Below are 25,193 nucleotides of genomic sequence, written 5' to 3' on the forward strand. Positions count from 1 at the left end.
AATGCAGCACCTCGCATTTATCTGAATTAAACTTCATCTGCCACTTCTCAGCCCATTGGCCCATCTGGTCCAGATCCTGTTGTAATCTGAGGTAACCCTCTTCGCTGTCCACTACATCTCCAATTTTGGTGTCATCTGCAAACTTGCTAGCTGTACCTCTTATGCTCGCATCCAAACCATTTATGTAAATGACAGAAAATGGAGGGCCCAGCACCGATCCTTGTGGCACTCGACTGGTCACAGGCCTCCAGTCTGAAAAACAACCCTCCATCACCACCCTCTCTTCTACCTTTGAGCCAGTTCCGTATCCAAGTAGCTAGTTCTCTCTGTATTCCGTGAGATCTAACCTTGCTAATCAGTCTCCCATGGGGAACCTTGTCGAACGCCTTACTGAAGTCCATATAGATCACATCTACTGCTTTGCCCTCATCAATATTTTTTGTTACTTCTTCAAAAATCTCAATCAAGTTTGTGAGACATGATTTCCCACACACAAAGCCATGTTGACTATCCCGAATCAGTCCTTGCCTTTCCAAATACATGTACATTCTGTCCCTCAGGATTCCCTCCATCAACTTGCCCACCACCGAGGTCAGGCTCACCTGCCTATAGTTCCCTGGCTTAGCTAGCTCTGTGAGTGTAGAACATGAATTTTTTAATGGGATTTTTGTCAGCCACTAAGCAAATGATGCAGAGTATTTGGAATGTTTGTGAATAATGCAAACAAATGTGATTCTCCATTACCAATTAAAGTGAAAAATTATTGATTAAGTATTCAGAATCTGAACCTGGAAATGTCAGTTATAATGTTCAATTCAATTCAAATTAGGTATAGAAAGCAAAATGAGGAGAGAGAGAGAAGATTGGATTAAAAGGATAAGAAAAAGATAAAACAAAGGTATAGTACATTTTTTGTACTTTTTAAATCGCCAGCAGAAATTAAAATCTAAACTGAAGAGTGTTCACAATTGACATAGTTAAATTTCAGCTGAAAATGTGTTGCTGGAAAAGCGCAGGTCAGGCAGCATCCAGGGAACAGGAGAATCGATGTTCCTGAAGAAGGGCTTATGCCCGAAACGTCGATTCTCCTGTTCCCTGGATGCTGCCTGACCTGCTGCGCTTTTCCAGCAACACATTTTCAGCTCTGATCTCCAGCATCTGCAGACCTCACTTTCTCCTCATAGTTAAATTTCAGTCTGTCAGAGACACTTTTTGGCAGTTAAGTGAGACATCACACCATGGAAATGCACTTACACTGGATGAGTCAAGCCCTAATGTTTACTGGTCAGTTTATTAAATGTTGCACATTTTTGAATGGGATGACTTGCCCCAGTGTGATATCTTTGTCTGACAGCTTCTGAAGGAGCAAGGCAAGTTGGACAGCAACTCCCAGATTTAAGCATTTTACTGCACATAGGTAGTCGTTACAAATTGTTGTTGTTTTAAAGATTAATGGTAAGAGCTTCAACTTAGTATTTCATGCCTCCAACTGATCAAAAACCTTTTCTTCAACTCCTCCTCGTCATAAATTCTAAACAAAACATGTTTAAAGAAAATTAAAAGACAAACTTTGTTTTAATGCCCGACAGCTTTTCCTCCTGAGGTTCTCTGTGGTACAATTTTTGGAAGCAATTTAAAATTTCATTTGTGATAAGAGAACTTGACTTAAATTTGGAAACAGAAAGATAGTTATCTTTTGGATAAGCTGTTAAACCGAGCCCCCAACTGCCCTCTCATATGAATGCAAATAATTCCATGGCATTAGTCTGAAGAACTGGATTTCACCCCAGTGTCCTAGTTAATACACACTCCTCAACCAACATCAACAAAAGCATATTATCTCTCCACTTATCACATTGTCATTTGTGGAAACTGCGTCACAACAGTGGCTCCACTTCAAAAGATCCTTGGTTGGCTGGAAATCACTATGGGAGACCAAAGTCATGAAAGATGCGATGCAGATGGAAGTTCTTTTCTTTCTTTCTTTTTTTTGGCTCAAGGCAAAGAGCCTCGGGCCATAAATATGTAGGGGCCTGATTTCACATTGTTAGTTTAACCCAGAATGGAAGATAATACTCAGGTGAGTGTCAAAACACTGGTTGGGTTTCAAATGAAGTGTTGCATACCGTTCTGAGCACCAAGTTGAAGGCAGAATATGATAGCTCAGGAGGGGATGTAGATATGTTCATGACAATGGTTCCAAGGATTGGAGAAACTGCGACTGATTTTTTTGGAGAACAGTAGGTCTGATACAAGCATTAAAAAAATCATGGAGTAGTTTGAATAAAATACCTTGAAAGAAACTGTTCCCATCTGTGGAAAGTTCAAAAAATCAGAAGGTTCAGATTGAAGGTAACTGACAAAAGAAAAACAACGTCGGAAAATAGGTTGGAACACAATGAGTGGTTAGGATCTAGAATGCGCTGCCTGAAATTTTAATGGGTACAGGATCAATTGAGGGAATTCACTACCATAAGACCATAAAGAATAGGAACAGGAGTTGACTGTTCAGCCCCTCGATTCAGTTCTACTACTCAATAGGATCATGGTTGATCCAACATTCCTCCCTTCCACTTTCTTGCCCTTTCCACATAACCCTTAAGTGTACACAAGGATTCTGACCTCTCAGCTCTCTGTGGCAAGGAGTTCCAAAGACTCTCAACCCCATAGAGAAGAAATTCCTTCTGATCTCAGTCTGAAATTGGTGCCCCTTCATTCTGAGATAATGTCCTCTACTCAAGACTCACCGATGAGGGATAAGATCTTCTCAGCATTTGCCCTGTCAAGAGCATTAAGAGTACTTTAAGTTTCAATGAGATCACCACTCATTCTTCTGAATTTTAATAAGTACAGTCCCAAACTGTTCGTCTTCTGAGCAAAGATTAATCAATCCATACCTGGGAACATCCTAGCGACTCCGGACTGCCTCGAATGAAATACAATAGTTCTGTTGTCATGAGATTTCACGTTATAAGAAAATCACGCAATAGCTGCACCATTTAAACTAATGAGGTTGGAACTGCATTACAGCCATTAAGAAAAAGGATTCTGGGTAAATAAAGATGGAGTCATGAAAAATTCCTGGCTGGAACAGGCTGCTCTTTTTTTAAGATATTTTAGGTGTTGAATGTGATTTCCTCAAATCTCAGGAGAACAATGACTATTTTAATTGCTGTTGCATTGTTTTGGAACTTTGGAGGAAAAAAAAAGTCAAAATAACAGCACTTTTAAAAGGGAGAGGATCAGATAAAGGCAGCACATGGTGAGGTCAGTACAGGGGAGAGCGCGAGCGAGCGAGCGAGCGATCGAGAGAGAGAGAGAGACACAGCGAGCGATCGAGAGAGAGAGAGAGAGAGACAGCGAGCGAGCGAGAGACCCATACTCCCAACTGACAGAGCAGTGAACCTGCACAGTTACTGCCTTTGCTGTTTGAATTCATGTATTGCTGGTCATTGGAGTCCGTCTGGGAAAATTAACAAACAGTGAAATTCACAACTAATCTTGGAACCTGTCTGAGAGAGGTCACAGCACAGAAACTGAAAAGTGAATATTTTTAAGTGTGGCTTTACAGAAAGTCTGCAGTAGGGAGTAGAGTGGGTTCTTTCTTGATTATATGTTTTATTGAGATATGTTTCTTGATTAAACTTGAAAATATAAGCCATAAGTATTAAGTTAGCCTGGAGCAGTGTTTTGTAGAGGAATAAGATACTAAATGCTATTTTCTGGGTCTGTAGATCAAAAGAAGCAAAATTGGCATTTAGTAGAGTGTGAGGAAAGAGATCAATTTGAGATTGGTACAGTTGAGAAAAGGAGCGAGTCAAACAGTCAGGGCCGGCAGGGACAAAGCGGAGAACAAGGTAGGACTGATAACTTAAACTGCATTTATTTGAATGCAAGAGGCTAACAGGAAAGCCAGATGAACTCAGGGCATGGTTAGGAACATGGGACTGGGATATCATAGCAATTACGGAAACATGGCTCAGGGACGGACAGGACTGGCAGCTTCATGTTCCAGGATACAAATGATACAGGAAGGACAGAAAGGGAGGCGAGAGAGGAGGGGGGGTGGTGTTTTTGATAAAGGATAGCATTACCGCTGTGCTGAGGGAGGATTTTCCCGGAAATACATCCAGGGAAGTTATTTGGGTTGAACTGAGAAATAAGAAAGGGATGATCACCTCATTGGGATTGTATTAGAGACCACCTAATAGTCAGAGGGAAACTGAGAAACAAACTTGTAAGGAGATCTCATTTATCTGTACGAATAGTAGGTGGTTATGGTAGGGGATTTTAACTTTCCAAACATAGACTGGAATTGCCATCGTGTTAAGGGTTTAGATGGAGAAGAATTTGTTAAGCATACACAAGAAAGCTTTCTGATTCAACATGTGGGTGTACCTACTACAGAAGGTGCAAAACCTGACCTACTCTTCGGAAATAAGACAGGGCAGGTGACTTTGGGGCCAGTAACCATAATTCTACTAGTTTCAAAATAGTGATGGAAAAGGATAGACCAGATCTAAAAGTTGAAGTTCTAAACTGGAGGAAAGCTAATTTTGACAGCATTAGGCAAAACTTTCAGAAGCTGATTGGGGGCAGATGTTCGCAGGGATGGCGAGAAGATGGGAAGCTTTAAACAAAATGAGATAACGAGAGTCCAGAGAAAGTATATTTCTGTTAGGGTGAAAGGCTGGTGGGTGTACATAATGCTGGTTGACTAAAGAAATTGAGGGTTTGGTTAAGAAAAAGAAGGAAGCACATGTCAGGTATAGACAGGATAGTTTGAATGAATCCTTAAAAGAGTATAAAGGCAGTAGGAGTATACTTAAGAGGGAAATCAGGAGGGCAAAAAGGGGACATGAGATAGCTTTGGCAAATAGGAAGGAGAATCTAAAGGGTTTTTACAAATACATTAAGGACAAAAGGGTAACTAGGGTGAGATTGGGCCCCTCAAAGATCAGCAAGGCGGCCTTTGTGTGGAACTGTAGGAGATCGGGGAGATACTAAATGAGTATTTTGCATCAGTGGCTACTGTGGAGGAGGACATGGAAGATATAAAATCTAGGGAAATAGATGGTGACATCTTGAAAAATGTCCATTTTACAGATGAGGAAGTGCTGGATTTCTTGAAACACATCAAAGTGGATAAATCCCCAGGACCTGATCAGGCGTACCCTACAACTCTGTGGGAAACTTGGGAAGTGTTTGCTGGGTACCTTGCGGAGATATTTGTATCATTGATAATCATAGGTGAAGTGCCGAAAGACTGGAGGTTGGCTAACATAGTACCACTGCTTAAGAAAGGTGTTAAGGACAAGCCAGGGAATTATAGACCAGTGAACCTGATGTCCGTGGTGGCCAAGTAGTTGGAGGGAATCCTGAGGGACAGGATGTACATGTATTTGGAAAGGCAAGGACTGATTAGGGATAGACAACATGGCATGTCTCATAAACTTGATTGAGTTTTTTGAAGAAGTAAGAAAGAAGACCAAAGAGGGCAAGGTTAGATCTCATGGAATACAGGGAGAACTAGCCATCTGGATAGAAGATGGCTCAAAGGTAGAAGACAGAGGGTGGTGGCGGAGGGTTGTTTTTCAGACTGGAGGCCTGTGACCAGTGGAGTGCCACAAGGATCGGTGCTGGGTCATTACTTTTCGTCATTTATGTAAATGATTTGGATGTGAACATTAGAGGTATAGTTAGTAAGTTTGCAGATGACACCAAAATTGGAGGGGTAGTGGACAGCGAAGAAGGTCACCTCAGATAACAATGGGATCTTGATCAGAGGGGCCAATGGGCTGAAGAGTGGCAGATGGAGTTTAATTTAGATAAATGCAAGGTGTTGCATGTTTGGAAAACTAATCTTAGCAGGACTTATACACTTAACGGTAAGGTCCTGGGGAGTGGTGCTGAACAAAGAGACCTTTGACTGCAGGTTTATAGCTCTTTGAAAGTTCTCTCACCTTCAACCTATGCCCTCTAGTTTGGAATTCCTTTAGCCTTGGGAAAGACCTTTGCTATTCACCTCATGTCTATTCCTCATGATTTTATAAATCTCTATAAGGTCATCCCTCAACCTCCTATGCTCCAGTGAAAAAGGTCAGAGCCTATCCATTCTCTCCTTATAACTCAAACTCTCTAGCCCCAGTAACATCTTTAGAAATCTTTTCTGCACCATTTCCAATTTAATAATATCCTTCCTAAAGCAGGGTGACTAGATCTGCACACAATACTCCAAAAGTGGCTTCACCACTTTGGACAGCTACAACAGAACTTCCCAACTCCTATACTCAATGCTCTGACCACTGAAGACAAGCGTGCCATGTGCCTACTTCACCACCCTCTCTACCTGTGACACCACTTTCAAGTAGCTATGTATCTGAATCTCTCGGTCTTTCTGTTCGACTACACTCCATAGGGCCCTACTATTAACTGTGTAAGTCCTGACCTCATTCCCTGTACCAAAATGCAACACCTCACATTATCTAAACTCCATCTGCCACTCCTTAGCCCATTGGCCAAGCTGAACAAAACCCTTTTGTAGTCTTAGATAACTTTCTTCACTGTCCACTATGCCACCAATGTTGGTGTCATTCGTAAACTTACTAACCATGCTTCCAATATTCTCAACAAAATTGTTTGTATAAAATGACAAACAGTGGACCCAGCACCAATCCCTGAAGATCATTGTTAGTCACAGGCACCTACTCCAAAAAACAACCCTCAACATCAACCTGTGTCTCCTACTGTCAAGGAAATTTTGTATCCAATTGGCAATCTCTCCCTGGATCCCATGTGATCCAATTTCAGTCATCAGTCTACCATCCAGAACCTTGTTGAAAGTCTTGCTAAAGTCCACATAGGCAACATCTACCACTCTTTTCTCATTTATCTTCCTGGTCACGTCCTCAAAAAACTGAATCAAGCTTGTAAGACACGATTTTCTATTCGCAAAGCCATACTACTCCTAATCAGTCCCTGCCTCTCCAAATGCATATAAATCCTGTCTCTCAGAATCCTCTCCAAAGATCTACCCTTCACTTGCATCAAACTCACCAGTGTACAGTTCCCAGGTTTTTCTTTATAGTCTTTCTTAATTAAAGCACATAAGCCACTCTGCAGTCGTAGGAATACAGTATAAGCTATAAAAGGATACATCAGAGTGAACATGAAAGTGTACAATACAGAGTGCTGAGGTGTTCAGAATGAAGGTCAACAGACAAAAATCATAACAGTTAAAAACTGGATGAATAGTACCCTCCACCCCCAACCAGATGAATGGATTAGGTGAAACACCACTAAGACATTTCAATCAGCCACATTACTGACACATCAGAGTAAGATATTAAGGCAAGATAATGTTAATACATGATTACTCACAACAGATACTACAAGAACAATTTCACATATTTCCGAACAAGTCTTTCTTTGTGAGGTCCAATTTCTAAACTTTGCCACATCTGGAAAATCCAGAGAATCAATGCTTGTTTATCTGCATGAAATCTAGAAATTTCCAATCAGCTGCAACATAATCAGTTTTACAAGCTGATTGAAAGTCGTTGCAATTAGAATATTAGACTACATTACACTCCACACACCGTAGCACAAATGAAATTATCTCAGTGATTTGAATGCTTTTCCAATCGAATCAATTTCTTCTCACTTGACCTGCAGAATGGATAACTGAACTAATTCAAACAGAGAACTTTCAAAATGCATCCAGAGACAGCAGAATTTCAGCCAAAATGAAAGTTAGTTAACCTCGGAAGTGAATTTGGCCCATGCATTTTATCCCATTGCTCCAGATCTTGTTTTCTCCATTCTTCTCCTCCCGCTTTATACTTTTGAGTAACTAGGTGAGCCAGCTCCCTATAAGTATTCAATCTAAGTTGATACATAGTATACAAGGGAAGCAGATAGGAAAATAATTACTCTCGAAGAATAAATTATTGTTTAAGAAACAAGTCATGACTTCTTATAATTTGCATTGCTTCATTTATTTTCTTTTTTTTGAGTGAACCATTGTTCATTTATCAAAACCTTAAAATCTTGTATCATGCCCTTGAAAACTTAAATCCCTCATCCAACTCAAATCTTAATGAGAAGATATTCCACTTTGTTACCAAAGCTTAATCACAAGATTCTCTACTATCAGAAAATCAGTGAATTCATACACTACTCAGACATAAGCACATAATCAAAGTTAACATGGTGGTACCTTTCTGTGGGATGTTCGAGGTTCCCTCTTTCGGAGGAAGCAGAAAACGAAAGCCTACCTTATAGAATGCAAAAGATCAGATGGTTCTACTTGAAGAACAATATGGAATTCCTCTTAGTTTCTCGGTGCAAACAAATTATCAGCAATGATACAAAACAAAGGTTGCATGATATATCTCAATACTTCTATGAAGCAATGAAGAGTCTCAACCTCAATGTTAGACTGTCTTCTGACTGTCTGTTCGAACAAATCTGAAATGGATATCAACATTTATGTTTGTTTTCCACAGAAAATACATCTTCCTAACTCAACTGTCGAGGATTTATGTCAGAATTCACTCCAACAAGGAATACCAAAAGTTTTCATTTTTTGTACAATTTTAGATGAACTATAATGCACTACATGTAGAATACTGAGCCAGTCAACCTGAGATTTAGAAAATGTTTCTGTGACCTAAACCTCTAAAGATAATAATTCCTCTGCCACACAGAATGAAGCAGTGCTTTCTTTTAAAACATCTTTCCTGCACAAAGAGGTGGATACAGCTTAGATGAAACTGGTCCAATGGCACGAGAAACGTTCTAGTTTCAACTACTGGTTTTATGAGGAGTTAGCAGACCTCGGTCAAAACAACAATCTGGAAAGTGAATTTAATAGGTATGGATTTGAAGGCATATGGAAAAATTAAATGAGATATTTTTAAAATTTCTTTTTTTTTTAATCAACCTGTTCAGAGATGTTACTACACACCGCTGGAAAGGGTGAGGCTTGAACCTGGGCCTCTCGGTCCAGGGGTAGGGACACTACCACTGTGTCACAGAGATATTAAGGGAGGACAGCATTCGCCACAATTGAGATTCTTGAATGAATAGGTTTCACCAAATTGTACCCAAATAATCATTTGTAAGAATCAATGAGAAGCTTTTAGTATCTAAAAACAATAATCCACCATGAGTCACCACAGGAAAAGCAAGAACAGAGGACAAGATACAGAAAAGAGGAAAGTAAAGAATCAAATTTGATCAAGAATAAAATGAGTTTTAGCTTAAAAAAATCACAAGGATAAATCGACTATTGCTCCCTTAAGAATGCACTTATAAAGAGTGTTTGACAAAACCCAGTTGTTAGTAATTGGCTAAGTTCCAAAGATTCATAAAACCTTTGCTGTTAGGAACAAAATTCAGGTTCTCCAATAGAATGTGTTTAAAATGTCCCAATGGAGTGAGTGGCCCTCACTGTGCCATATTGAAATGCATTCTACCAATTATCTTTCTGTGCTATTTAGAAACAAAATAACAGATCTTACTAATGAAAATGACTTTTCTCAGTTAAACATTATTCCAAGTACAAATAAAAATAGGAAAAATGACAGCATGGTGGCTCAGTAGTTAGCACTGCTGCCTCACAGTGCAGGGACCTGGGTTCGATTCCTGCCTCGGGTGACTGTCTGTGTGGAGTTTGCACATTCTTCCAGTGTCTGTGTGGGTTTCTCCAGGTGTTCCAGTTTCCTCTCACAATCCAAAGATGTGCAGGTTAGGTGAATTGGCCATGCTAAATTGCCTGAAGTGTTCAGGGATGTGTAGGTTAAGTGCATTAGTCAGGGGTAAATGTAGAGTAGTGGGGGAATGGGTCTGGGTGGGTTACTCTTCAAAGGATCGGTGTGGACTTCATGGGCAGAAGGGCCTGTTTCCATACTGCTGGGATTCTATGATTCTGTCGGGATTCTAAACTTGGTGAAAACAAGGTCACTTTAGAAACTGGTGAACATCATGTCACAATGTCAATTATCATGAGTGGGCGTGTTTTAAATTACGATTACATTTTGTTCTGCTTTTATGAAGCTTAGAGGTAAAAAATACATTTTGAATTTTAATTTATCATGACAGTTCCATTCCTCAAATGCAAAATAATGAATTTAATACAAGTTTCTGTCAGGATAATGTCTTCAATCTAACTTGACACAAAGCCTCGAATAATATAGCACTGGGTGCCTCTGAAGCTCTTGGTTTGAAAAAGCAGAAAGTCAATCATACCTTCAACCAACATCAGAAATCACTGGCCATAATGGGAGTCAAAATTGAGGCATTTTAATTTGCAACATCATGTCAGGTTACAAACAATCAATGAAAGGTAAGCGGAGATTATGAAACACAACCTTCATGAAACTGCAGGGGATGGGCACAATTGAAAGGTAGCATTTATTCAAGGAACAGCTACTGCACGCCCTTTATAAGTAACTACCTGTCAGGCAGGGAGGAAGTGGTTGACTAAATAAGTTGGGAAAACGGGATAGAGTTTTTGCAGGATATGAAGTAGGAAGAGGTGTCGTCCAGGTAGTTACGGGAGTCTGTGGGTTTCCCGAAAATGTCAGTCTGTAAACTGTCACTGGAGTTGGAAATGGAGAAGTCAAGAAAGGGGAGGGAGATGTCCAAGGTAGATCAGGAGAATCTAAGGGCAGGGTGGAGGTTTGTGGCGAAGTCAATGAACTGCTACAGTTCAGCCTGGGTGCAGGATGCAGCACTGATGCAATCATTGATGCAATGGCGAAAGAGTTGGGGCACACTGCCTGTGTAGGTACTGAAGAGGGACTGTTTGATGTAGCCCAAACATTGATTCTCCTGCTCCTTGGATACTGCCTGACCTGCTGCGCTTTTCCAGCAACACATTTTTCAGCTCTGATCTCCAGCATCTTCAGTCCTCACTTTCTCGTAGCCGACAAAGAGGCAGGCATAGTTAGGGCCCATGGCGGCTCCCTGGATTCAGAGAAAATAGTTGAAGGAAACGTTATTGAGGGTGAGGACCCGGTCTGCGAAGCGGAGGAGGGTACTGGTGGAGGGGGACTGGATGGTCTTGTTGAAGAGGGGGAAACTGAGGACCTCCAGGTTATCATTGTGGGGTATGGATGTTTATAAAGTCTGCAAATTCATAATGAAGATGAAACGCTGGGAGCCGGGGGACTGGAAGCTTCTGAAGAGGTGGAGAACTTGGCTAATGTCCAGGATATAGTTGGGAAGAGCCTGGATGAAGGGGAAGAGAATGGAGTTGAGTTAGGAAGAAATAAGTTCAGTGGGTTGATGCAGAGACAATGGGTCAGCTGGAGTAGTTGGGTTTGTGGATCTCAGGGAGCAGGTAGAACCAGATGGTGTAGGGCTGGAGGACTATGAGAGGTAGCGGAGGGCTGATCATTGGAGACAATGAGGTCATGGACCATATGGGTAATTATGATCTGATGGGTCATGATGGGGCAGTGGTCAAGGGGGTGGAATAAACTGGTACAGAAGAGTTGGCTTTTAGTGTCTGCGACTTAGAGGTCCGTCCTCCAGACTACCACAGTCCGTCTTTGTTGGCAGGTTTGGTAGTGAAACAGGGACTGGTGTGGAGGGAATGGAGTGCTGCACCTTTGCAGCGGTAAGTATTATTAGTGTCCAGTTTATTTCAGGCAAAAATACAGCTGTTCTGACTGTACAATTGTACCTGAAGTGGAGCGAAAAGAAACACATTTTGGAACCGCTGACACACTTGTTGTTCTAACTTCACCTTCTCATGTGCAGATAGTCAGGCAGCCAATTTAAAAAAAAACTTAGGGGTGACTTTATAGAGGTTTATAAAATCCTGACAGGCATGGATCAGATAAATAGATAAGGTATTTTCCCTGAGGTGGGGGGAGTCCAGAACTAGAGGGCATAGGTTTCGGGTGAGAGGAGAAAGATTTGAAAGAGACCGATGGAGCAGCCTTTTTATGCAAAGGGTGATGCGTGTATAGAATGAGCTGCCAGACAAAGTGGTAGAGGTTGATACAACTACAACATTTAAAAGGCATCTGGATGGCTCGATGAATAGAAAGGGTTTAGAGGAATATGGGCCAAGTGCTGGCAAAATGGACTAGATTGATTTGGGATATCTGGTCATCGCAGACAGGTTGAACGGAAGGCTCTGTTTCTGTGCTATCCATCTCTATGACTCTATGACTTCGGAGACCCTGCAACGCAAAGATACTTCCAAGCAGCTCATAGATTTGTGACTGTCTTCTGCTGCTATTTTCCAGCAATGCTTCATTTTATACAATTAGATTTGATCACCACCACTCATAACCAATCACTTTTAGGACAATAAGAAAACTTATGAGTAATGTTAACAGACAAGTACATTTCTAGCAGTTTGATATCTTGATTTCAAAGAAATAAAACCCTGTCAATGTGAAGTTCTCTGCTTTCTCAGATTGTGTGGACAAACTGTATGATTGAAAAAGAAGATCAACTATGGATTTTCAACACTCAATTTAATTTCAACTGTTCTGCCATTTATATTACAGATTGAACTTCACAGCACCTGAAATAAAACCAACTAAAGTGCTACCAAGTTATTTTGTTCAATATACATAGGATACAATTTCAAAATTAGCAAAATCGAACAAAATTTGAAAGCATTCTGAACTGTAAGAATAGTGATAAAATTTAAAATAGGCTTCTCGAATGGGAAGACACATGGCAAATGCAGAACAATGTGAAGTGGTCCATTTAGGTAGAGAATAAAGAAAGGGAATGTAAAATGAAGATTAAAATTCTAAAGTGAGTCATAGACTTGTACAGCACACAAACAGATCCTTCAGTCCAACTCGTCCGTGCTAACTTTACATCCCAATTTGACATAGCTCTATTTGCCAACATTTGGCCCGTGTCCATCTAAACCCTTCCCCATTCCTATACCTGCCTCCACCACTCCCTCTGGCAGCTTGTTCCATACACGCACCACCCTCTGCATGAAGTTACCTCTCAGGTCCTTTTAAATCTTTCTCCTCTTACCTTAAACCTGTGCCCTCTAGTTCTGGACTCTGCCATGCTAGGAAAAAGACCTTAGCTATTCACCCTATTCATTCCGCCCATTATTTTATAAACCTCTACAAGGTCACCCCTCAGCCTCTGATGCTCCAGGGAAAATAGCCTCAGCCTATTCAGCCTCTCCCTATAGCTTAAACCCTTCAATCCCGGCAACTTTCTTGTAAATCTTTTCTGCATCCTTTCAAGTTTCACAACACGCTTCCTCTATAAAGGGTGACTAGCACTGCATGTAGTATTCTAAAAGTGTGTTAACAGCAAGGATATGGAGGCCTATGCACACAAATTACTGATAGTGGCAGGACAGATAGAAAAAGCAGTTAATAAGAAATGTAGGAACCTGGGTTTTGTAAACAGAGGAAGAGAGTACAAAAGCAGCAAAGTTATGACCAAACTTTGTAAAACACTGACTTGGCCTCAACTGGAGTATTCTGTCCAAAACTGGAAAGCACACCAGAAAGGATGAAAGATGTGAAGATATTTGAAGGTGCTAAAAAATTATTTTGAGTCAGAGAACAATAGAATGCATGTAGCACAAGAGGCTATTCAGCCCGTGATATGTCTGCTAGCCCTCTGAATGAAAACACTTATCTTTTTCCGACAGCTGAGCAAGTTTTTCTTTTACACCTAATAATCAATTCCTTTTGAAAGCTTCATATGATCCTTGATTTTACCAGGCAGTCATGCCAGATCCAAACAACCTGCTTTGTGAAAAAGTCTTTACCTATGTCAACTTTGTTTTTCATTATTTGCAGCTCCCCCATCTTTGCGATGTCTGCACATTTACTAATCAGACTATTTACATTCTCCTCCAAATCATTTACACATATCACAAATAACAGAGGTCCCAGCACTGATCCCTGCAGAACACCACTGGTTACAGATCTCCAGTCAGAAAAGCATCCTTCAACTACTACTCTCTGTTTTCTATGACTAAGCCAGTTCTATAACCATCTTACCAGCTCACTGCAGATCCTACCTTCTGTGGTACCCTGACTTCAAGGTTCTTGTCAAAGGCCTCGTTAAACATCCACCACTCTGTCCTCATAAATCATCTTCGTCACTTCCTCAAAAAACTCCAAGTTTGAAAGACACAACCTTCTCCACACAAAGCCATGCTGCCTATTGCTATTAAGCCCATATTTTTCCAAATGTGAGTAAATCCTGCCTCCAAGAATCTTCTCCAATAATTTCCCTACCACTGATGTCAGGCTCACAGGCCTGTAATTTCCCAGATTAGCTGTGTTCCCCTTCTTAAAAAAAGGAATAACATTGGCCATTCTCCAATGCTCTGGACCTCGCCTTTGACTAAAGAAGATGCAAATATCTCATACAATGGCCCAGCAATTTCCTCCTTCACCTTCCTCGGTATTCTGGGATAGATCTTATCAGGTCTAGGGAACTTGTCTATTTTACTGTATTTCAGAACATGTAGAACCAACTCCTTTTAACATCTACATGCACTAGAATCTTCAGAACCGAGATGAGTCTGTGAAGGTCAAGTCATTAAGCGTATTTAAGACAGAGATAGATCGGTTCTTGATTGGTAAGGGGATCAAGGGTTACAAGGAGAAGACAGGAGAATGAGGTTGAAAAACATATCAGTGACAATTGAATGATAGAATTCAATGGGGTGAATAGCCTAATTCTGCTCCCATAACTTCTGGTCTCATGCTTCTTCAGCCAACTAACTTAAATCTTAGCCCTCAGTTCTTGATTCTTGCATAAATGAGAACAGTTTCTTCCCATCTAAATAATCCCTTCATGATTTTTAACATCTCTATCAAATCTCCTCCAAAAATTCTCATCACTAAGAATTACAGTGTACTTCTTGAATTTTTCTATAAATCTGAGGTTTTCAATTACTCAAATCATTCTTTTCCACATTGCCTCTAATGCTTTCATCTTCTTCCAAAGGGTAATAAAAGGCATGTGTCTGAAAAGCATTGCCTTGAAGTGGGGTGAAATAGTGTCAATTGAGGAATTCAAGAGGGCATTAGCTATTTATTCAAATTCCAAATTTGTGTTGAGACACAAGGAAAAGGCAAGAGACTAGCAATAGTTAAAATGCTCAAAGAGCAGCGCAGACATGATTGGCTGCAAAAATTCTGTGATTCCACAAGCCAATATATTTTTTCAGTATATTAATATTATTTATTTTATCAATTGGAATTGGATTTGAGCAAGTGGCATGTAAGGTTTTGTCCATGTGTATGCGAGTTTAATGATTAATTTGTAAGTATTTCTGTCGCCATGGTGATTTATTTTAAATACACAGAAAGAGAATGTTCTTGGTGAGTAATTGGGTTTTGTTTTCATTATGAGAGTAAATAGTGCAAGGCATTAGGCTTTCAGGTTTACAAGGTGCTGGAAATTTGTTTTTCTTTTGATTAGGGGAAATACCTATAGCTTGAAAAAAGCATTTGGGTTTCAATTTGGCAGGTTTGCAGAAATCTTGGCTAAAACTGGATGTGTAAAATAGTTGCTCCTGACAAAGGAGATGATTTGCAACTGGTACAAAATAGCTCAGTTAAGGATAAGCAATGTAGTTTGAGAACTTCGGACAATAAGCATTCAGTTACAGCCAGGAGTTACTTGAAGCTGAGAAAACATAAGAGTAGTTTAATGAAAGCTCAAGTATGGGGTCATAAAATTCTCAAGACACGGAATTAAAGCCACAGTTAAATTAAGCCCTATAGATGTGAAAGAAAAGGGAATTCTCTCTGATGTTAGTACTGTAGAGGAATGCTTTTGGGATTGATGAGATTGTATTTTAACATGTTTTGAAATCTTTAAACTTGAGTTTGTTCTAAATATTTTGATGTGTTCTATTTTATCTTTATTTCATTGTGAGAAAAACCTCTGGAAGATTACATACTTATATTTCAGTGAGCAATCACCTCAATAAAACCAAAAACATAGAAAATATGAGCTGCCAAGCCAGATTTCAGTTTGAGAACTGATTTGTCAAGTAATTACATCAACTGGGATCTTAACAGCATTTAATAAATGTTCAGAGGAAAATGGGCCAAGCTCAGGCAGGCGGGACTAGTTTAGTTTGGGATTGTGGTCAGCATGGACTGGTGGGACTGCAGGGTCTGTGTCCATGCTGTATGACTCTGTGACTATGACTCTATCTGGTCTATTCATAATCTCACCAGCACACTGCACTGATTGTAATCTTGTTATTAACTTTGAGATCCTGCTTCTTAGTTTATTTCCTCAATCCCTATATTCTCCTTGTATAATCTCATTACCATTTTTGTCTGAGTCTTCGGTACCAATATTGAATATGACCCATGACTGAATATGACCTCCCCTCCAACATGTTGTGCAGCTGTTCAACGACATACTTGACTGTGGAACCAGGGAGTAAAGATACTACCCTGGTGTCAGATGTGTTGCTGCAGAAACGCACACCCATTCCCCTTACAAGACAGTCCACTTTCACTATTGCTCCTCCACTTTTTCTTGTACATCTCCACGCAGCTGAGCCGTCTGCATACCACAGACTTGAATCTCACTGCATCCCGCTGAGCACCCCTAGCAATAGCCAAAATTGAAAATTTGTTAGTAGGGAAGCTGGACAAGAGGACTCCTGCACTTCTATGACTGCAGATGCTACATGCAGAGTGCTTTTAGCCTGCTTGGTGGTCACCCAGTCCCTCTCTTGCCTGGACATGCTTGTTACCATGAAAATATCAGCCATGTAAATGCTCCACAGTAACTCCAGATGCTGCTTCAGATACAAAACACATGTTTCAAATAGCTTCAGGGGAAATACCACCTGCACACATAGTCACCATGGAGAATGAAAGTGTCCAACTACCCACATTTCATAGAATGCACTTTCTAGCTGAGACGCCCTGCCATGACTTAGTTTGAAATTACTGCCTTAATGTTTCCTTCTTCGAGTTTAAAGGCAGCAGCAGGACAGGTTAATGGGTAGATAAGGTAACATACAGAATGCCGGTGTAGATTATAAGAACAGGAAGGTTACGTTGGAGCTGTACAAAACTTTTGTTAGGGCACAGCTGCAGTTGCATGCACCGTTCTAGTCACCACACCATATGAAGGACATGCAGAGGAGATGCACTGTTGCCTGGGATGGAGCAGTTGAGCTATGCAGAGAGGCGAGGTAACTCAGATTGTTTTCTTTAGAGCAGAGAAGGCTGAGAGGGGGCCAGATTCAGGTGAATACGATCACGAGTGGAATGGACAGGGTGGCTAGAAAGCAACTGCTCCCTTCAGTTGATGGGTCAATAACGAGGGGCATAATTTTAAAGTGTAAGACAGGAAATGTGGAGGGGATTTGAGAAAACATTTTTCTCACTCAAGCGGTGATGAGCGTCTAGAATGCACTTCCTGGGAAGTGAATTGAGGTGAATCCCCACTGTCAACATCCTGGGGTTACCATTGACCAGAAAATGAACTGGGCGAAAGTGAGGACTGCAGATGCTAGAGATCAGAGTCAAGATTAGGGTGGTGCTGGAAAAGCACAGCAGGTCAGGCAGCATCCGAGCAGGAAAATCGACGTTTTGAGCAAAAGCCCTTCATCAGGACCACCCTTCCAGCACCACTCTAATCTTGATTCAGAAAATGAACTGCACTAATCAAATGAACTGCACTTTGGTGACATGAGCAGGAAGTTACTCACCTCCTGACTCCCCAAAGCCTGTCCATCATCTACAAGGCACAAGCCAGGATTGCGATGGAATATGCCGCATCAACCCAGATTGGTGCAGCTCCAACAACAGTCAAGCAGCTTGACACCAACCAGGTCAAAGCAACCCACTTGACTGATATGACAACTACCAGCATCCATTCCCTCCACCACTGACATTCAGTTAGTGGCAATGTGTATCATTTACAAGATGTACTACAAAAATTCACAAAGATCCTGAGATAGCACCTTGCAAACCCACAACCACTGCAATCTTGAAAATCAAGGAGAGCAAAATCACGTATAAATTCCTGTCCAAGCCATCTACCATCCCGACTTGGAAATGCTCTCACTGTCACTGGTTCAAATTCTGGAACTCCTACCTAACAGCATTGTGGGTCTACCTACAGCAAATGGACTGCAGTGGATTAAGGAGGTAGTTCATGATTTCCTTTTTAGGGGCAACTAAAGAATAGACAATATGGCTGAGCCAGCGATACCCACATTGCATGAACGAATAAAGTAAATTTAAAAGAAAAAGCATCTCATGGTGCACAGAGAGTTAACTGGTCAAAAGATTGGACCGAATATAAAAGACAGCAGGAATAACAAAAAATTGACAAGTTAAAATGAAATTAGGGAAACCACACGAAAATGTGACCCAAGGGTAAATAAAGCAGAATAAAGCGGTGGTATACACATAGTCCACAGTTGCACAAAATAGAATGTGAACTAAGTTTTTTCAAACTTTACTCTCAAAAGTGAATAAAGTTCTGACTTTTATTTTGTTTCCTACAGAAGACTTGAATAGCTTTCACATCAAGACAAATGTCCATTAAATATGGCACTAACATTACATCATGATGAAAAATGACATCATGGTTGAGAGAAAGGAGGGAGGATGAAGCGACGGAAGTACACAGTCTGGATTTTGTAAAACAGCAGAATTTTGTTAACACATTATTTGAGTTACTTCTTGCAAGGCAAGAATTAAACATACTTTGAGAACCTATATGTTATAAATCATACCTTGTTTGTAGTGGACTCTCAGTCACTCAGGTTTTAGTACTCAGCAGTTATAAATCATGTCATGGGGTTCTAAGTGGGTAAATACAATCATAACATTAACGGGAATAGATTGTAGAAACCCAAGAATTATTGTTAATTTACATACAAGCAACAAGTAGTTCCTGTTCTATAAGTGCATCCACATGAACCGGGCTGATTGTGGAGCAATTAATAATGACCAATCCTGCAACTTGGTAGTATCACTGCAAAAAACATTTCAATGGTCAAAGCTACAATCAATAGATTGTGACACAGCTTAGAAGCTGAAAACTTTCAAGTCAACTTTAAGATGTTACATTTAACAGCATGTAAAGTTGACTTGTTCATGTCAGCTCTTGAAGCCTCACTGTTGACAATCATCACAAGATGCAGATCATTTTAGATTCCTGCATAAAAGCTTTGGCAAGGATTTCAAATAGCAAAATATCACAGATGCAACATTTACTGCCAGTTGTCAGCAAGTCACAGAAAGGAACAGGTTTTAAAAGCAACACAAGTATCTCAACTTAGAGGTTTCAAACAGTATGAATAATAACAAAGAGAATCCTCTCCAAAGCGTCCACATCTTTTTGGTAACGTGGCGACCAGAATTGTAAATGTGGCCGAACCAATGTCACGTACAATTTTAATATGACCTGCCAGTTCTTATACTCAATACCCCCTCCGATGAAGGCAAGCATACCAGATGTCTTCTTGACTATTCTATCCACCTGTGCGGCAACCTTCAGGGTACAATGGACCTGAACTCCAAGATCTCTCTGCTCATCAACTTTTCCCAAGGCTCTTCCGTTTACAATATAGTTGACTCTAGAATTAGACTTCCCAAAATGCATCACCTCACATTTGCCTGGACTGAACTCCATCTGCCACTTCTCCGCCCAACTCTCCAGTCTATCTGTACTCTCCTGCATTCTTGACAGTCCTCTATGCTTTCTGCTACTCTACCTATCCTTGTGTCATCTGCAAACTTACTGATCATACCCAACAGTGCCCTCTTCCAGATCATTTATGTATGTCACAAACAATAGTGGTCCCAGAACTCATCCCTGTGGGACACCACTGGTCACCTCTCTCCATTTGGAGAAACTGCCTTCAACTACTACTCTGTCTCCTGTTACTCAACCAGTTCTTCATCCACCTAGCTAGAACACCCTGTACACCATGTGACTTCACTTTCACCATTAGTTTACCATTGGAACCTTATCAAACACCTTACTAAAGTCCATGTATATGACATCAACAGCCCTTTCTTCATCTATCAACTTGGTCACTTCCTCAAAGAACTCTATTAAGTTGGTAAGGCACAATCTCCCCCGCACAAAACCATGTTGCCTATCGCTATATGCCCATTCTTTTCCAAATATAAATAGATTTTATCCCTCAGTACCTTCTCCAGCAACTTCCCCATGACTGACGTCAGGCTCATTGGTCTGTAGTTACCCAGAATATCTCCACTACCCTTCTTGTACAAGGGAACAACATGAGAAAACCTCCAAGTCCTCCGTTAACGATGCTACAAAGATATCTGTCAGGGCCTTGCTATTTCCTCACTTGCCTCCCTCAGCAACCTGGGATAGATCCCATCCGGTCCTGGGGATTTGTTCACCTTAATAACCTCTAGCCTACCCAACATATCTTCCCTGCTTATGTCAATGTGATCCAAAGTAATCAAACTTATATCCCTAATCTCAACATTCATCATGTCCCTCTCCTCAGTGAACACTGATGCAAAGTAATCATTCAGAATTTCACCCATTCTCTCAGGTTCGACACACAGCCTTCTTTCATTATCCTTTAGAGGACCAACTCTTTCTTTAGTTACCTGCTTGCTTCTTATATAAGAATAAAAGGCTTTGGGATTCCCCTTAATTCTGCTCGCTAAAGCTATTTCATGACCCCTTTTAGCTCATTTGATTCCTTGTTTAAGACTGGTCCTACTCTTCCGATATTCCTCCAGGGCCCATTCTGTTCTTAGCTGCCTGGACCTTATGTACACTTCCCGTTCCCTCTTGCCAAGTCATATGATTTCTCCTGTCATCCATGGATCATAATCTTGCCTTTCCAATCCTTTGCTTTCAACGGGATATGCCTATCTTTAATCTATCTTTGAAAGCCTCCCACATATTGCTTCAAATAACGGTGTCCAATCCACATTTCCCAGCTCCTGCCTAAATTTGATATGATTGGCCTTGGCCCAGTTTAGTATGCTTCTCTTAGGACCACTCTCATCTTTGTCTCGGTGTATTCTAAAACTTATAGAATTGTGGTTCACTGTTCCCAAAGAAATCCCCACCGCAACTTCTACTACCTGGACTGGCTCATTCCCAAACACCAGGGCCAATATGGCCCCTTCCCTCGTCGGATTATTGACACACTGCTCGAGAAAACTCTCCTGGACACTTCTTACAAATTCTGCCCCAACCAGACCTCTGACACTAAGCGTATCCCAGTCAATGTTGGGAAAATTAAAATCTTCCATCACCACCACACTGTTGCCTCTACATCTTTCCATAATCTGTTTGCCTATTTGTTCTTCTACCTCACTCTCACTGTTGGGAGGCCTGTAATACAGCCCAACAATGTAACTGCACCCTTATTATTTCTCAGCTCCACCCATAATGCCTCACTACTCAAGGCCTTCATAGTGTCCTCCTTTAGCATAGCCGTGATATCATCACTGACCAGCAGGGCAACTCCTCCCCCGCCACTTTTACTTCCCTCCCTGTGCTGTCTGAAACATCTATATCCTGGAGCATTTAGTTGCCAATCATGCCCTTCATTCAACAAAGTCTCTGAGATTGCAAGAACGTTATACTCCCAGGCACCAATCCAAGCCCCAACTTCATCTGCCTGACCCACTATACTCCTTGAATTAAAGTATATGCACTTCAGGCCACCAGTTGTTTTGCATTTATCTGCTCTCTGCCTACTCTTCCCTTTATTAATGCTATCTTCATGATTCTTACAGTCTCCAGTTTCCACCTCACGGTCCACTTGTCTTCTCTTCTGGTTCCCAGTCCCCTGCCACATTACTTTAAAACCTCCCCAACAGCAGTAGCAAAAATTCCCCAAGGACATTAGTTCCAGTCTGGTTCAGATGTAGACTGTCCAATTTGTAATAGGTCCACCTCCCCCAGAACTGGCCCCAATGTCCAACAAATCTGTACCCCTCCTTCTTACACCATCCCTCAAGCCATGTGTTCATGTTGCCTATTCTTTCATTCTATGCTGGTTAAAACGTGGCACCGGTAGTACTCCCGAGATCACTACCTTTGAGGTCCTCCTTTTTAACTTCTCTCCCAGCTCCCTGAATTCTGCTTTCAGGACTTCATCGTGTTTTTTACTATATCATTGGTGTCTATATGCACCAAGACAACTGGCTGTTAACCTTCCCCTTTCAGAATGCTCTGTAGCCAATCAGTGACATCCCTGACCCGAGCACCTGGGAGGCAACATACCATCCAGGAGTCCCGTTTTCAGCCACAGAACCGCGTATCGACACCCCTTTAATAGAATCCCCAATAACTGTGGTCTTGTGAGTTTTTTTCCCTGTCCTTTTGAACAGCAGTGCCCACCACGGTGCCAAGATCTTGGCAACTGCTGCCCTCCCCTCGTGAGTCATCTTCCCCAACAGTATCCAAAATGGTATACCTGTTTAGGAGGGAGATGGCCACAGGGGACACCTGCACTGCCATCCTACTCTTTTTCTATCTTTTGGTCACCCATTCACCGTCTCCCTCAGCAATCCTAACCTGCGGTGTGACCAGTTCACTGAACGTGCTATCCACGACCTCCTCAGCATCGCGGATGCTCCACAGTGAGTCCATCCGCAGGTCCAGAGCAGCCATGTGTCAAACAACAGCTGCAGCTGGACACACTTCTCGCAAGTGTAAGAGTCAGGAACATCAAACACGTCCCTGCGCTCCCACATCAAGCAAGAGGCGCATGCCACGGGTCTGAGGTCCCCTGCCATTGTAAGCCTAAGCTTTATATTAACTAACTAAAACCAAACAATGCACTTAAATATATGAAAGAAAACTAAATTATACATTTAGTTTTATTATTAAAATGGCATGAAATGGAATTTCCTCTGCTGCATTAGATACATGGCTGCTTTTTTGGTGTAGCTTTGTCAATTTATACCTACCATGTCTTTTCTTCTATAGAGCATATGTTAAATATGATAATAAAAAGGAATAAATATTCTAGGAAACCCAAGTGAAAATAATGTTTTAGTTGTGTGTTCTGGACAATGTTACATAAGATGCAGAGGAATTTGGTAAAATAATTATGAAAATGTGACTCAGTTTTGCATAAAATTGAGATGATTTTTCTTTCTACTGCCATGACACATCTTCCATCAACTAAGAAAAGGAATTTGGACCACAGACCTATTCAAATATTTCCACCAACGTCATTAACTCACCAGCAGAAAGACAAAACTCAAACATATAAGCCAACTCTTCCCAGTTTACCTAAGCCAACTCTTCCCAGTTTACCTTGTGATCTCATATTGCATTATGATAAGCAGCACTTCTAAGGGATTTAAAAAGTGAAACACTCCATCTAAGCTGCACAAATAGGCTTCTACAATCCTGTCCAGAGTTTGAAATCATGACCCTGCCTAATCCTGTGCAAAAAAAACAACAAAACTAAGCTTTGTTTTATTTATGAAATTGTCACAGGGTAACTCTACCACCTTTTGTTTCCGGGCTTTCAGATTGGTTTTCATGAAAAACTCACTATCATACTATTTCACTTCTAATTTTCCTTTACCCCAACAGCAAAATCAATAGCAGAATTAACTAACAGTTCACTATTTATACAGTACCTATCAGAGTTGAAAATACCAGGGGCATCAAGTGAGTTCATCCATGAAAAATCACAAGTAGCCAGGGAAAAATCAAGGTGAAGCTAAAATCTCAAAAAATGTCATCTTTGTGCAATATTACTTTATAATATGGCTCCACCCATGGTCCAGAGCTGACCAATTAGATGTGGAAGCGATTGCATCTTCTTACAAGCATGTAGAGTTTGATTAGAGAGGTCGCAAGCATGGAAGAAACAGAATCTGGGGGGAGCTGCTCCAATCTCAAGTTCCCTCTGTCCCACACTTGCTGCCTCTCCTGAAACAGGATCTATGATTGGAATAGCAGCAAAGGCAAGAGGAGAGAAGCAGGGATTGGAGGACCAACAGCATGGCTGCGTCAAGAAAATTGAAAGCAAAACGATAGAGAGAGAGAGAGAGAGAGAGAGAGAGAGACAGAGAGAGAGAGAGAAAGGAAACAAATCTCTTCAAATGAAGAACTTCTGAACTTAGAAGATGCTTCCTTTAAATTGCACGATTTTTAAAAAAACCTTTAGCAGTTATATTTTTCACTTTAAGGGGTAAAGGACAGAGGGTGTGTCTCAAACAGCCACTGAGGACCCTGCATTGATGGGAAGTTCTTCTCTTAAACATTTATAAAAATGCCAGCCCTTTTCCAACTATCTCCCAGTTACATCAATGTTCCTGTTTCAATACAGAAGTGTCATAAATATGGCGGATGGTACTACAGGACAAGTTAGATCCTAGAAGTAAACCTGGTTTGATAGATTTTTAAAAATTCTGTTAGCTAAGTTGGTAGTTGATTGTAGAAATATATTTATATGTTCATTAACAAGTTTATTATACAAAAGAAAGAAAACAAAACAAACTATATATTTCAGTCAGAATGAACTTGATAGAAACATTAAAATAAAATTTTGACTTATTTCCCAACATTATCTACTTAGAGAAACACAGGTTGGCAGAAGTTATAATCCTATCTCAACTCTTGACTTACTCCTTGCAGTTTCTCTTTTTTGAACTGCAGAGGCAATTTTATAATTCCTCTTCAAGTCTGATAGCACAAACTTTTCAAATTCACACAGCCCATTTCTTTTTCCAATTCCAGCAACCTTGAGATTTCGGTCCCAAACTCAGCTGGTTTGGAAACATTGCAAACTGAAGACAACACTATAGTGCTACATTGCTACAGTGATTACTCTCTTGTGATTCAGCTAAAACCTGCGAGGAAAGGAATTAAAACCTGCTCAGAGAGAAATTCTAATAATTATTGAATTCTACTCAATATCTCTCAACAGAAGTCTGAATTCTCTGCTCTGAACTCAAACCAAAATTAATAATTTAATCACAGAATTGTGACAGTGCTGAGGAGACTGTTTGGCCTCTTGGGTATTGTATTCGATGTCTTGTATTAATGAAGCCTAAAATACTCAATGCTTTAGTAACATTTCTATCCTCGGATGGCCTCCTTCTTCAAGGACCGCAATTTCCCGCCAGACGTAGTCGACGATGCCCTCCACCGCATCTCCTCCACTTCCCGCTCCTCTGCCCTTGAGCCCCGCCCCTCCAACCGCCACCAGG

The 25,193-nt window shown here is 40.9% G+C and overlaps 1 protein-coding gene across 9 annotated transcripts in view; it reads right to left on the reverse strand.

The window, feature by feature from the left end:
* Positions 1-25,193, reverse strand: part of mpp7a (membrane palmitoylated protein 7a) — a 429,268-nt gene that overhangs the window by 170,851 nt on the left and 233,224 nt on the right. Inside the window, exon 1 of one of the 9 annotated variants that reach the window (XM_043690510.1) lies at positions 33-37. The exons of the other annotated variants lie outside the window; for them this stretch is intronic. The gene's annotated coding sequence lies outside the window, so the exon portion shown is untranslated. Of the gene's footprint in view, positions 1-32; positions 38-25,193 lie in introns of those variants that run through there. 9 annotated transcript variants of the gene reach the window in all.

This window comes from Chiloscyllium plagiosum, chromosome 5 (assembly GCF_004010195.1).
Source record: "Chiloscyllium plagiosum isolate BGI_BamShark_2017 chromosome 5, ASM401019v2, whole genome shotgun sequence".
Lineage (NCBI taxonomy): Eukaryota > Metazoa > Chordata > Chondrichthyes > Orectolobiformes > Hemiscylliidae > Chiloscyllium > Chiloscyllium plagiosum.